This window comes from Solea senegalensis, linkage group LG8, assembly GCF_019176455.1.
Source record: "Solea senegalensis isolate Sse05_10M linkage group LG8, IFAPA_SoseM_1, whole genome shotgun sequence".
NCBI lineage: Eukaryota > Metazoa > Chordata > Actinopteri > Pleuronectiformes > Soleidae > Solea > Solea senegalensis.
In genome coordinates, this window is record NC_058028.1 from 13,594,587 (window position 1) to 13,606,936 (window position 12,350).

At 41.1% G+C, this 12,350-nt stretch overlaps 1 protein-coding gene across 1 annotated transcript in view; it reads right to left on the reverse strand.

The window, feature by feature from the left end:
- LOC122773453 (protein jagged-1b) overlaps positions 1-12,350 on the reverse strand; it is a 44,686-nt gene that overhangs the window by 19,146 nt on the left and 13,190 nt on the right. The window lies entirely within an intron of this gene.

A 12,350-nucleotide genomic window follows, 5' to 3' on the forward strand; every position in this document is an offset into this window, starting at 1 on the left:
TTATTGACCTTCATTTGTGTGAGTCTTTGTGTGGATAATTGTGGATATAAACACAGCATACACATTGATTGTGTGTGTGTGTGTGTGTGTGTATATCCTCCCTCTCAGACCTGAAAAAAGGAGGTTATTCACTCCCATGAAGAGCCTATAGACTGCAGCTGGTTATTGATTGATGAAAATCTCAACCTGGAGCTTCACTGCAGGGGGAAAATCATTGTGTTGAGGGAGGACATGCAGAAACTCCTGTTCACTGTAATGAACACACTGTTGTTCCAGGCTGAACGTTTTACTGCTTCTTCTTTTACACTCTGACAAGTATGTGCATCCTGTTTCCAGTGTATGGCTGGGGCGGACTCATCCAATCTGAATATTTATGAAAATTGAGATTCTCATGTAGAGATGAAGTTTGCCTATTAAAGGGCATCCTGCAGTAAAATAGGGGACATCTTCAAATAACGGCAGAGCTTCACTCTGGAGAGATAATAAAGAGCAGGTGTATTTTCGTCGTTCTCTGATGCATATGTTCATTCTATAATCCAACAATGAATAATTCACACCAACACTTTGCTACAACTCTTTCTGTCTTTCTGTTCTTAGGCCATCGATCCCTCCCTGCCTCCCTCCGTCTGTGAAACGCGCCACTGCCTGACATGCAAATCTCTCCACCTTGTGCATCGTGCGTGAGGTTCCTCCTGAGGGCCTGCACGGATGTGTGCGGTCGTCATACCTGTGCTGACAGAGTGCACTGCCAGATGGGGATGAATGGGAGGAGAGGAAGCTAGGTGGGGAGATGGGGGAGATGTGATGGGCACAGGAGGTGAGCAAGGTGTGAAGTGAAGGAGTGATGGATTTAGATGGCGAGGTACTGTCAAAGGTAATAGAGATGTGAAAGGGACACGGAGCAGGAGAAGATGAAGGGTTGCAGTGGAAGGAAGTGCAAAATGTTTGGGGGGGGTGGAATTGGTGTGGCTGACTTGGTTGTGTATAACATATGAGGAGGTTTTGAAGAAAAGGTGAAAAGTGATTGTAGAGAAGATAAGACTATGCAGAGAGAAAGGGAAAGAGAAAGTATAATTACATAGGAAACAAAGGGCACAGAAACATGACAACTGCAGCAGCAGCGGCGGCAGCTGTGGAGGAATAACGATTCGTAGGACTCCTGGAGGTTTTTCCAATGTGATGAAGAAAGAGAGAGGAGGTCAGACGGAGGGGAAATGGAGGGATCATGAGATAAAAGTGAAAAGATTAGACCATAAGACAAAAGGAAGATGAGGTGATTGGACAAGAAAAGAGAAGTAGGTGAGGAGGAAGGACACACGCACGCACACAGTATTTAGAAGACATGGTGCTAATGAGATGTGCTGGGCTGCAGAAGGCAGATAGCCAGTTCATTAAAGTCCACAGAAAGCAGGCAAGCCACAGATGGAGCAGCTGGAGTCAGGAAGCCTCAGTCTTATAATTCTCACCTCAAGCCCTTATGATAAAAACCAGAGCTTAATGAGAACTTGGTGGAAGGACACACATTCAAAATCATAGGTAAGAAAACAAACAAACAAATATTCTGAGCAGCATTATCAGAATGTTCATTTATGTTGTAGCTAATATCATAACCCCATTAAATTGTGTGAAATAATTCCTGATCCTTAACACCACACGTCTTAAGTTATAATCCACTTTCAAAAGTTAAAGTTGCCCACACACTTACCCGCCATTTGCATGATTCAACAGTTACTAAAATAATTATTACTGCATTTATTCAGTGTGATGAGAAGGCAACAGTCAACCCTGCAATTGATCGTGCACTGAGAAATAAAAAAAAATCTGGAATCTATTTAAAAACAATAGTCAATTTGACTTCAAAATGACTTGACATTGCTAAAGTATTGTGGAAGTGACAGCATAGCAAATAATCACAAGTTAAACAGTGACTGAATGGGTCGATTCCTCTCCTGTGGCTCACAAAATATATCTGAAGGCCCATGAAATGTTTAATTGGGTATGAAAGAGGACAAAAGCAAATTTCTGCTCCATAAATCTGCCGTAAAGTTTTTGGGATTTTTCTCTGTGGAACTGTTAACGACGCCATGTGACAAGTGACACCCACCAGGGAATATTTTTGTTCACGCGGTTAGAGAGCGCAACATCTGTGGCCACTAAATACAGCAGTTCTATTCTATTCTATTTGTTCTATAGTCTTTGTGAAATCACGATATGCTCTGAGATTAGATTAAGTGGAGAAATACGGCAGCATCACATACCGGAAACAAAATCAAGTCGAGGGCAGAAAAGCAACAACATCAGCTCTCAGTGACAATTTTACAGTGGTTGTTATTTTGCATCTTTACTTCGGTCCATGATTCTCACACTGAGGTACGTGTAAAATCAGAAATACTGCCCTACTGTATGTATGTGATCGGAGTGGAGCTGAGGAATTAGATTTTTTTTGTGTAGAAAATGAAACAAATAACAAAGAAAATGAATAGAGTCACCTTATCTCTCGCTCCATCTTAATCTAAATTCATTCTACCAGTGTGTGAAGTATACAGTATGTGAGGAATAGGAGGATGACAAGAGAGAGAAAACTATTTGTCCCTAGTTTTAAAAAGTAAGGATAAAAACTGTTATGTGTCCAGTTGGAATAGGATATTAGTTAGTAGTTGTGTTCATCCCAAATGTTTTACTTCTTCTGAAGACCTCATAAATCTCCCTCTTCTTCCTGCTTCTTGGTCTCTTGTCCTTCCCTAATTTGCCCTTTTCTCCTAACTATCCATCTTCCCTCACTCCCCTCCCCTCCCCTCTAGGCAGGTATTTAAACACTCAAATGTAGTCCAAGCACATAAGAATGAATTGCATGTGCGAGAGTAATTCTTCAGAGTTACTGTTTGTCCAGTGTATGACCAGCATGTCTCTGCTGCAGCGGGGTGGTTTAAAAGTGAGGATTAAATGCTGCTGGAGTTGGGAGCATTTTGACAATCAGGGCAATTATGATGAATTGTCCACTATGACAAAATGCACACACAGCATTACCGCACTGTTGGCCTCTTTATCTTATCATCTTTCCAATCACCCTCTCTCTCTCTCTCTACCCTCACCCTTCCTTCCATCCACTGTATGCGTCTCTTGCTCATTATGTCCACACTTTCTGCCAATGACAACGGCAGGTCACGACCTGTGGGAAGTCCAGAGTCTTTCTCTTTTCTTTTGCTCAAACTATTTTCCGCACACACCCTCACCTGCTCACCTACAAGAACACACAGTCAGGTAAGTCATGGTACAGTCAGTGATACAGGGAGCCATGCATGGAAGCCTTGAAGGGTCAAACTGACCATAGTTAACCACAGTTTACAAAATTCAATTCAAAACAACCACTGATAAGTTAGCACTCTTGTCTTTGCAGTGCCTTTCTGCGTGGAGTTTGTATGTTCTCCCTGTGTGTGCATGGGTTTTCTCCGGGTTCTCCAGTTTCCTCCCACGGTCCAAAAACATGCAATATGGGGATTAGGTGGACACTCCAAATTGAATGTAAGTGTGAGAGTGAGTCCCTATGAGGGACTGGTGATCTGTCCAGGGCCTTTCGCCCTATGTGAGATTGGCACAGTGTCCTCCACGACCCTCATGTGGAGGCTAAAGTGGTAGTGTAAGAAAGATCACCCATAACAAGAACTTCCTGAACCACCTCTCCAAACCCCATTTACGGAATCCCACGGATAGGTGGAGTGGCCTAACGGGGTGTTGAAAAATAAAACAACACACACAGACACAGAGGAGAAATCAGAACGTAAACATGCAACATGCTGATAAGATCACAGTGACATTTTTACCTCCAGACAACATCTCAGTGTTATTTGTGTCATTTGTGGTGATAATGGCCAACGTGATGACAGCAAGGAAATGACATCATGGGAAAAGTATACTGTGTGTGTGTGTGTGTTTGTGTGTCTGTGTGTGTGTGGTATTTCTTGAAATGTCCCAATGTTGCAGAACATCCGTCCTCAGTGATCCAGTCTCATGTGGACAGTGTGAAGTACAACTGCATTATAATGTGTCCTGGATGTGTCTCCTGTGGCCCTGCAATGGACTGGGGACCTGTCCAGGGTGTACTTTCACCCTGTGTCAGCTGGGATTGACCCCTGCAGCCCACATGTGGAGATTAAGGCCGTATACGATGGATGTATGTATGATGACCTCCTGTGACCTGAACTCCCTCACCCTTTATTCAAACACACACTGATGTCATGACTGTTCACAAGAATAAAATGATGTTTTAAATGAAGCTGACTGCACAGATGTGTCTAATGTCAGTGTTTGTTTGTGACAGGATGAGCAAGTGAGAGAAAAAAAGTTGAGCGAAATAGAGCACTACTCATGCTGCTGTAACATGAAATAAGGTTAAAAAGCTGAGGAGGCAGTCGCTAATCCTGAGGATGGATTGAATGTGTGCATACTCAGGATTGTGGCTACACCTTCAAATGGACAGGTAGAGTTCAGACCAAAACTGAGCTCTGTCTGCATGTGAATGGATCACAAAGGATGGCGTTAAAATATAAGCCAGTCCTCGAAATAACAAATGTATAAAAATTCAACTGACAAACTGACATTGCAATCCATAAAACTGTGCACAGCGTCTTCATATTACAGTGTCAAGTTTTAGATTTCTTTCTCTCACACGCTGTTTGACTTTCAAAACATCCTTCTAACCTGAATATTGCTGGTATCACAACATTTTCTTCCATTCCAGCAAATAATGCAATGTGGTATCTCACTGTAGAACGCTCGTCTGTCCGTGTCTGATTTAATCAAAATATCTGCTGTTGAAAATGTCTTTTCAGCTTGAGGTTCATTCCACGTTTGAACCTTTGTTCTCGTGTTGAGAACATTGATCCAAACATTGTGGTGGATTTTCAGTTAAGCTCAGAAACGCTTACAGAAAACCTGTAACAAGGTCTTTGTGTAATGAAATCAAAATCAATATCTCAACATATTGAGATAATAACTGTTGTTATACAGAGCATGCAATAAGACAAGTAATCATTACAGGTGTCAGCGACGCTCTGAGCGAAAAGTAATTTTGGGAGTGTTTATTTGATTTCTTCTCCAGAGGATACCCAGAATCACTTCTTAAACCACTTCCACTGTAGACTGTTATTGATTGTTTTGTTTTTTCTGCAGCAACCACCAAGTGAGCCTGGCATCTCTGCTCCAACTCATTTTCAGTCAGATCTCTATTTTATTGTTGCCATGCAGCCACAACCTGTGCGGACGGTCTGAGCCTGTCATTGTCCAAGAGAACATGGGGTTTCCCACAAAAATACACAAGACAACGGGAAAAAACGTTAGTCTGGATTAATAATCCTGCCCTTCCCTCAGGCTGCAGGCTTTCTGGTCGTCTCACTCTCTCCTTCCACCTGCTATTTTACATCAGCGGCAAAGCTCAGGATTAGGAGAGAAAACGATGCTGATTCAAACCACAGTGCAGACATCAGTGATGACATGCAGGATTCTCATATGTGAAGGTTTTACATTTAAGAAAAAAAAGAAAGTCGAACTTGTTTTCTAGGATTCAAACTCCAGCCAATGCCTCGTCCACTGCTCCACTTCTCATTCCACTCGTCCAGTGTCTCAGACACCCCCCACCCCCTCTATGCCATCCATCCTTCCCTCCCTCTATCTCTTTTTCCTCCCTCTCTCAGACATGGGCAGGGTAGGATATCCCGACAAAGCCAGGCTGTACAAACACAGCTCTCTGACAGGAAGGACTCCCAGCCCTGAGAGAGGAATTTCCCCTCAGAACTCACACACTAATGCATACATGCTTCCACACACACACACACACACACACACACACACACACACACACACACACACACATACACACGCATGCTTGTGTTCACATGCGTGCATACACATTTGAGACACACATGCACATTCACTACCAATCTGGTACCAATATTTATCCTGCCAATATACAATGCATGCCTTCATTAAGCCCTGAAAATATTAGTCTACGTACTACAATAGAGATTGTAGTTGGCAGGATGTGTCATTATTCAGTTCAGACAACAGGATTTGGCGTTGGCTTTAATCATTTAACAATAGCTACTGTATCATCTGTCTATGGAGCCATTAAAGAAACAATAATCCAAAGCACAGGCCGATAATTCCTTAGAATTTCATAGTAAAAGCTCCTTTGAAAATTAAATATATAAGAAATGGAAAATGCAGGTTTGATTATTAGACAATATTAGATATTAGAATAAACCAGAGTCTTTTGACTAATCTCTCAACTCTTAAGCTGCTAAACGCTTCACTGTGTATTGTTTCTGTCTGTGTTTTGATGCTGAAATGTAATATAAACCTTCATAAAAGGTGATCGGAGCTTCAGGTGATCATTTTCTCTGTCGGCACTGTGATGAACAAAGTCTCTCACGTTACGCATGTTGTCATTTAAGTTGCTAGGGTAAAACAGTCATTATTCATGCTTAAACAAATAAAAGCTAATCCTTTAATTGTCTGTGGAAACTAGCCTGGGAATAAGTTGAATGGTCTGCTCAGCTGACTTGCTGCGCTTATTACGAACACAAGTATTTATCTACATTTATTTTTTTTATTTAACCACATAATTGACATGTAATTAATGAATAAATCCTCACCATTTTATACAATACCAATAAGACACAGGTGTGTTTGTGTGTCCAGATCAGGAAGGTAGATATACTGTTTTATTCTCAATGTTAATTTATTTGCTCCACGGATGAGCGATAAAAGCCGAAAATATAAAATGAATTCCTTGGTTTAAAATGCAAAGGTTTGACGTCGGAGTAATATATTTCCTACAGTACCATTATTGGAATATTTTTAACTCATTGAAAAGCCTGTATGCTGTAATTAAACACATGCACTTAAGCTTTATGCACATAGTAAAACATCACTTAGCACACAATAAAAAAAACACATTAAAACGCTCATGTAATTACTCTCTCACTCTGTCACACACACACACAAACAGTTGTCATGACAGCAGCGGGATTGGATGGCCGACACCTCACCTGAACTACCAATTAGCAGTGGAGGTAACCACAGTAACAATACCATTACTATTCAGGAGACACAGCTCCAGGTTTACATGGTTTAAACACCAGTATAGTAAAAAAAAAAGACAATATGATTATAATTATGTTTGTGTGGACTCAGTGTGAGAAGCCAACAAGCTGAAAAAAATGACACACATCAGTCTGGCTTCTTGAGTCTGACTGAAGTATAAGATAAAAATGAGCACTGAGGCTCCCAGCAGAGCCACAAAGCAAACTGCCTTCTGTCAGACATGATTAATGTGTCGTTGGTTAAATCCAGGCTCATAACAATAAAGAACAAAATAAATCTTGTTAGATCCAGAAGTGGCCAATGCCCAGGAGAATAGGCGTTGTGGTCTTATGATGGCTAATTTGTGAATGTCATAAGTCTCTGTGGACATGAGCCAATGCAAGCCTTTTCTCTCTCTCACGCACACACGCGCACGCGTGACCATACGCATGCACGCACATACAAACACGCTGGTTTTGCATTCTTTGTATGGAAACTCATAGACATGAGCCCCCTACTCGAACCTTAACCATCACAACTAAATGCTCAACCCTAACCCTAACCTAAACCTACACCTAATGCTAACCCTAAAACCAGGTCTTAATCCTCAGAAGGCCTAGCCAAAATGTCCTCACAAAGACAGGTTTGCTTGACAATTGGTCCTACATAAGACATGTACACACGCACGCACGCACGCACGCACACACACACACACACACACACACACACACACACACACACACACACACACACACATTGAGGAATTAGACCCGCAGTGCGCAGCCACCCACTCCATCCTACTCTGATGACCCAGTCTCTGTGATTAGATGTCTCTTTCTGTCCTTTCTGTTTCGCTATCAGTGTGAACATAATTACCACCACACTTTGTCTTCCCCTCATCTTGTTTTTATTTGACCTCACACCCACACCTGCCACCATGTCAGCAGACTTTCATCCTCCAAACTCTTCATCTCGAGTGCTGGATGATATTCAGCCATCCACCAAGGGCCATGAAATAACCATTAAGTAAAGAAATCACAATAGAAACAAGGATTAGTGTGTGTCCATATTTATAGAGCACCTTATAAATATGACCACTAAAAGCACTTGGAATTATAGTTTTTAGCTATACAGTCATCTTTCAACTTGAAGGTTGAAGGTTAATGGTTCGATTCCCGGCTCCACTAGTCTACAAACCGATGTGTCCTTGGGCAAGATACTTAACCCTACGTTGCTCCTGAAGGCTGTGCTGTGCTGGCAACATGTGAATAGGTATGAAAGATGAGTGATAGTTGTGAATGTTGTATTACTAATTGTTGCCTCGAAAGATAAGTTAACACGAATAACTTGATCTAAGTTAGCTGCTTTAACCAGTTAAAAGGGAACTCAGGTGCTTTTATTTTGAAGTGCAGTAAGCAACATGTATGTATATTTTTATATATGTATATATATATACATATATATGTTTATATACATATATATACACATATATATATATATACATATGTATATATATGTATATATACATATATATAAATATACAGACCATTAACCCATTCACACACATTCATGCATCAATCACACATATATGAAACCCATTCACATGCTGCTTCAGTGTCCATCCCAGAGACACGGTTAGACTAGCAGAACCTGAGATTGAACCTCAGACTTTCAACATTTAAAATGACCAGATTTACCACTGATCCATGGAGATGTAAAATAATATTTCATAGTAATAAGTAGTAAAATAAATAGCCAGTGTCTGTTGTCTCTTTTTCCTCTGTTGCTCTGTCTGACAGCCACATTCCTGCAGGGTTAATTGGCTCACACTAAACTATGCAGCCACTTCAAACAGTTTGAAACAACAGAGGCCTCTTGCCATGATATGCCCTCATCCTCCATGGCTCCGCCCCATCTCCATCCTGTCCTCCATCACACACACACACACACAAACACACCCAGGGCACCTGTGCCCCACACTGAGATCATCCACTAACCGCCCCGCACCTCACTCCCTTATCTAACTCTCCCTTCCTCCTTCACTCTCAGCCTTGCCTCTGCACTGCTTACATCAACTTTACCCTTTTGCCCATTAATCTCAACTGGTTCGAGTAGCCTCCACCCGTGCCTCACATCCCCCGTCACAAACCAGACTAATTGCCCTCAACCCCACCTAATGCCCCCCACCACCCCCCTATTTCGCCGACTTCCGCAGGAAATTACCTTGTCTAGCCGCTGGACGCTTCACAACCAGAGGAGCACTTTATTTATGAGTAAGAAAACAGAACAAGTCTGGGAGTGCTGTGTGTGTGTGTGTGTGTGTGTGTGTGTGTGTGTGTGTGTGTGTGTGTGTGTTTGTTAACAGAAAAAGTTACACCACACAAAGCTTGGGTGTATTTAGTTTGCTGAAATCTTGTGGTGAAAATGTTGTAGAATGACTTCTTCTGTTATGTGTGTGCTAACCTGCTACAAAATGAAAACAGCTGTTTGCGGCTCCATTTGGATCCAGAAATGCATTTGTGTGGACATAAAGGAAAATCTAAACTCTTGTTTAAAAGGACCAGTGTGTCACCTTGGAAGACATTTGAGATACGAGGTGTGAAATTGCCGTAAAACAAACAATGTTTGGTTTTCATAAAATTAGAAGAACTCTTTAATATGCACTTTAGGCCACCATCTTGTGCCACAATGACTCTACGCTAACCTAAATGGACAAATCAATCAAAATGAACAACATCATTCTTTTTATTTCTGGGGGAAAGGGAGGCATCTCTCTTTCCTTTTCTCTTACCCCCTTTTCTGTCCCCCACCTCTCCTCCATCCCCCATTTTTCCTTTCACCACAACCGGTCGAGGCAGATGGCCGCACATTTTTGAGTCTGGTTCTCTGTTCTCTCCACTGACATTGAGTGTTTGCTCATTGTGTGAATTGTTGAGTTTCTCTTCTTTCTATGATATTGTAAGGTTTCTGCCTTTTGATAATGCATGCTGTGATTTGGCCCTATAATTTGATTTCATTCATTATATTGTAAAAGTGATTTATTTACATTACTTTATCTCGGATTCAGCAGTACACAATACCACGCTTCACTGAGTACACACTCAGTTAGTACACACTCCGTGAAGTGTGGTATTGTGTATTGCAAAGAAGTCTGGTGTCTTTTATATGCAAATGTGTCCTGGGCCACGGTGAAGGACCAGTTGTTGTGTCCTTAGTGCTGATGTACTAATAATGAACAAAAAGTATTTTTTCTTCCCCTCCTGAAATATATTTAACTATCTGTAGCCACCAAAACAATATTAATCCTTAGAGGAGCATGGAGCATTTAGGCTGCTTTTTTCCTCATTACTATGTTATACAGAGGCTATAAGAATATAGTGTCTTATATCCTTTTTTTCACCATCTGATGAAAAAGTTTTCACCAATTCTATAAACACACCAGACATATTTTTTTTTAAATCAGATTGATTTTGTGAAATTTGTAAATACGTGACAGTTCAAAGTGTGTGTATTTTGTGACTTTTGCACAATTATGACTACTGTTTGGGTTTTTTTTAAAACACAAGATTCAACATAAAATGAAATTCAACATAAAATGAATCTTAACTTTGACTCAACAACACATAAGATTTGTGAATTTAAAGTATTTGTACTTTGTTAGATTACAACACTGTGTAAATATTAAATACAGTTTCTGCTCGGTATTTAATGATGTGAACCCAGTAGTAGTTTTTGACATTTGGCGCAACACAATTTCACACAAATTGCATAGCTGGTTATTAAATTCAACCTGAGCAGCGGTGTAATCAACTGGAATAAACGACAATACCTGAGTGGGGGATGTTTACTATTAGAGTTATGTCACAGGCCTACACATGGTTGGGGGTGGACATGGTCTTCTCTTCAGAGGAGGTTTTTAAGAGTCATTTGAAAACATTAACGGTACTGATGTACTAAATAGAGATCGAGATACGTAGATAAAACATGCATTATTAATGTACCATATATTATCATAAAGAGGATTTAAATGATTCAATGATCTGATCTGACAGGTGGAGTAAAGTGGGGGATGATAACCCATCACAAAGACAGACAGACAGCGACAGCAGGGGTTTAAACTGTAACAGTGTGATAATGAGACACACTGATGTGAATTAAACATGAGGGACAGACCAGAGAAGAACCAAGAGACATGAGTGACAGACCAGAGAAGAACCAAGAGACATGAGGGACAGACCAGAGAAGAACCAAGAGACATGAGGGAGGAAATCAAAGACGAAACCAAGAATGCGTTCAACAATGTGATGTCTCAAAAAGGTTCGTGGTTGTTCCTGTCGAGTTCCGGCAACACAAGAAACCACAGAGTGAAGAGGAGGATTTATGACAGTCTGCTCAGTGGAGTCCACAGGGACGTGATGAGGCTGAGCATCACTGGAAAAAGCAGCGACTCCGAGAACAAAGGGTTTACAAAGAGCTCTTTGAATGAGAGAGCAAGAGAGGTGATGGCTGAGAGATGATGAGGTGGAGGAAGGAGGGTGAGGAGGTATGACGAGAAAATTTAGAGATCGACGGCACTGAAACCATTTGCCGTAATTGCAGATTAGTCCTTTAAAGACACACAGCGACACATCCAGACAACGAGGCAGACATTTCACAGCGATAATGCAAATCAAGGTTCTCTTGCCTCCTTTCTCTTTTAATAAAGAGTCTATACTCACAATCCAATTTGCACACAAATGAAATCATTAAAACATGCTTCCCCTGAGATGTTTACCCTTGAGTAACAAACTTATCTCTAAAAAACATGAGCTCCAAATCCGGAAGGAAATTAACCTTCTTTGTATTTTGTGTGTGTGTTGGCTGATAAATTAATGATCAGTGTGTCCGGTGTGTCTGTCTGTATTAGGGAAAATTAAAACGCCGTAAGGTGTCATGAAAAATGCACACGTGTATTTGTTACCTCTTTAGGGCATATTCTGGCATAAATACTAACCTTGTCAGCACCAGTAGAACTCATGGAGACGAAAACCTGGACCTAATGAGGCAGAACACCTCATTTCCGAAGAACTGGTTAAGTTCCCAGCTAAGATTTCAACTGTGGTTAGGTTAAGGTTGGGGTTAGGCGTGAACTGTTAATGGTAAAGGTTAGGGATATATGCTATGTTTAGGCTGTCTGATTAAATGGAAATCAATGCAGTCTGTTAAAGCCGTGTGCACGCATGTGTTTATAAGCGATGTGCCCTGCAGTATCGGCGTACACACACAGGTAT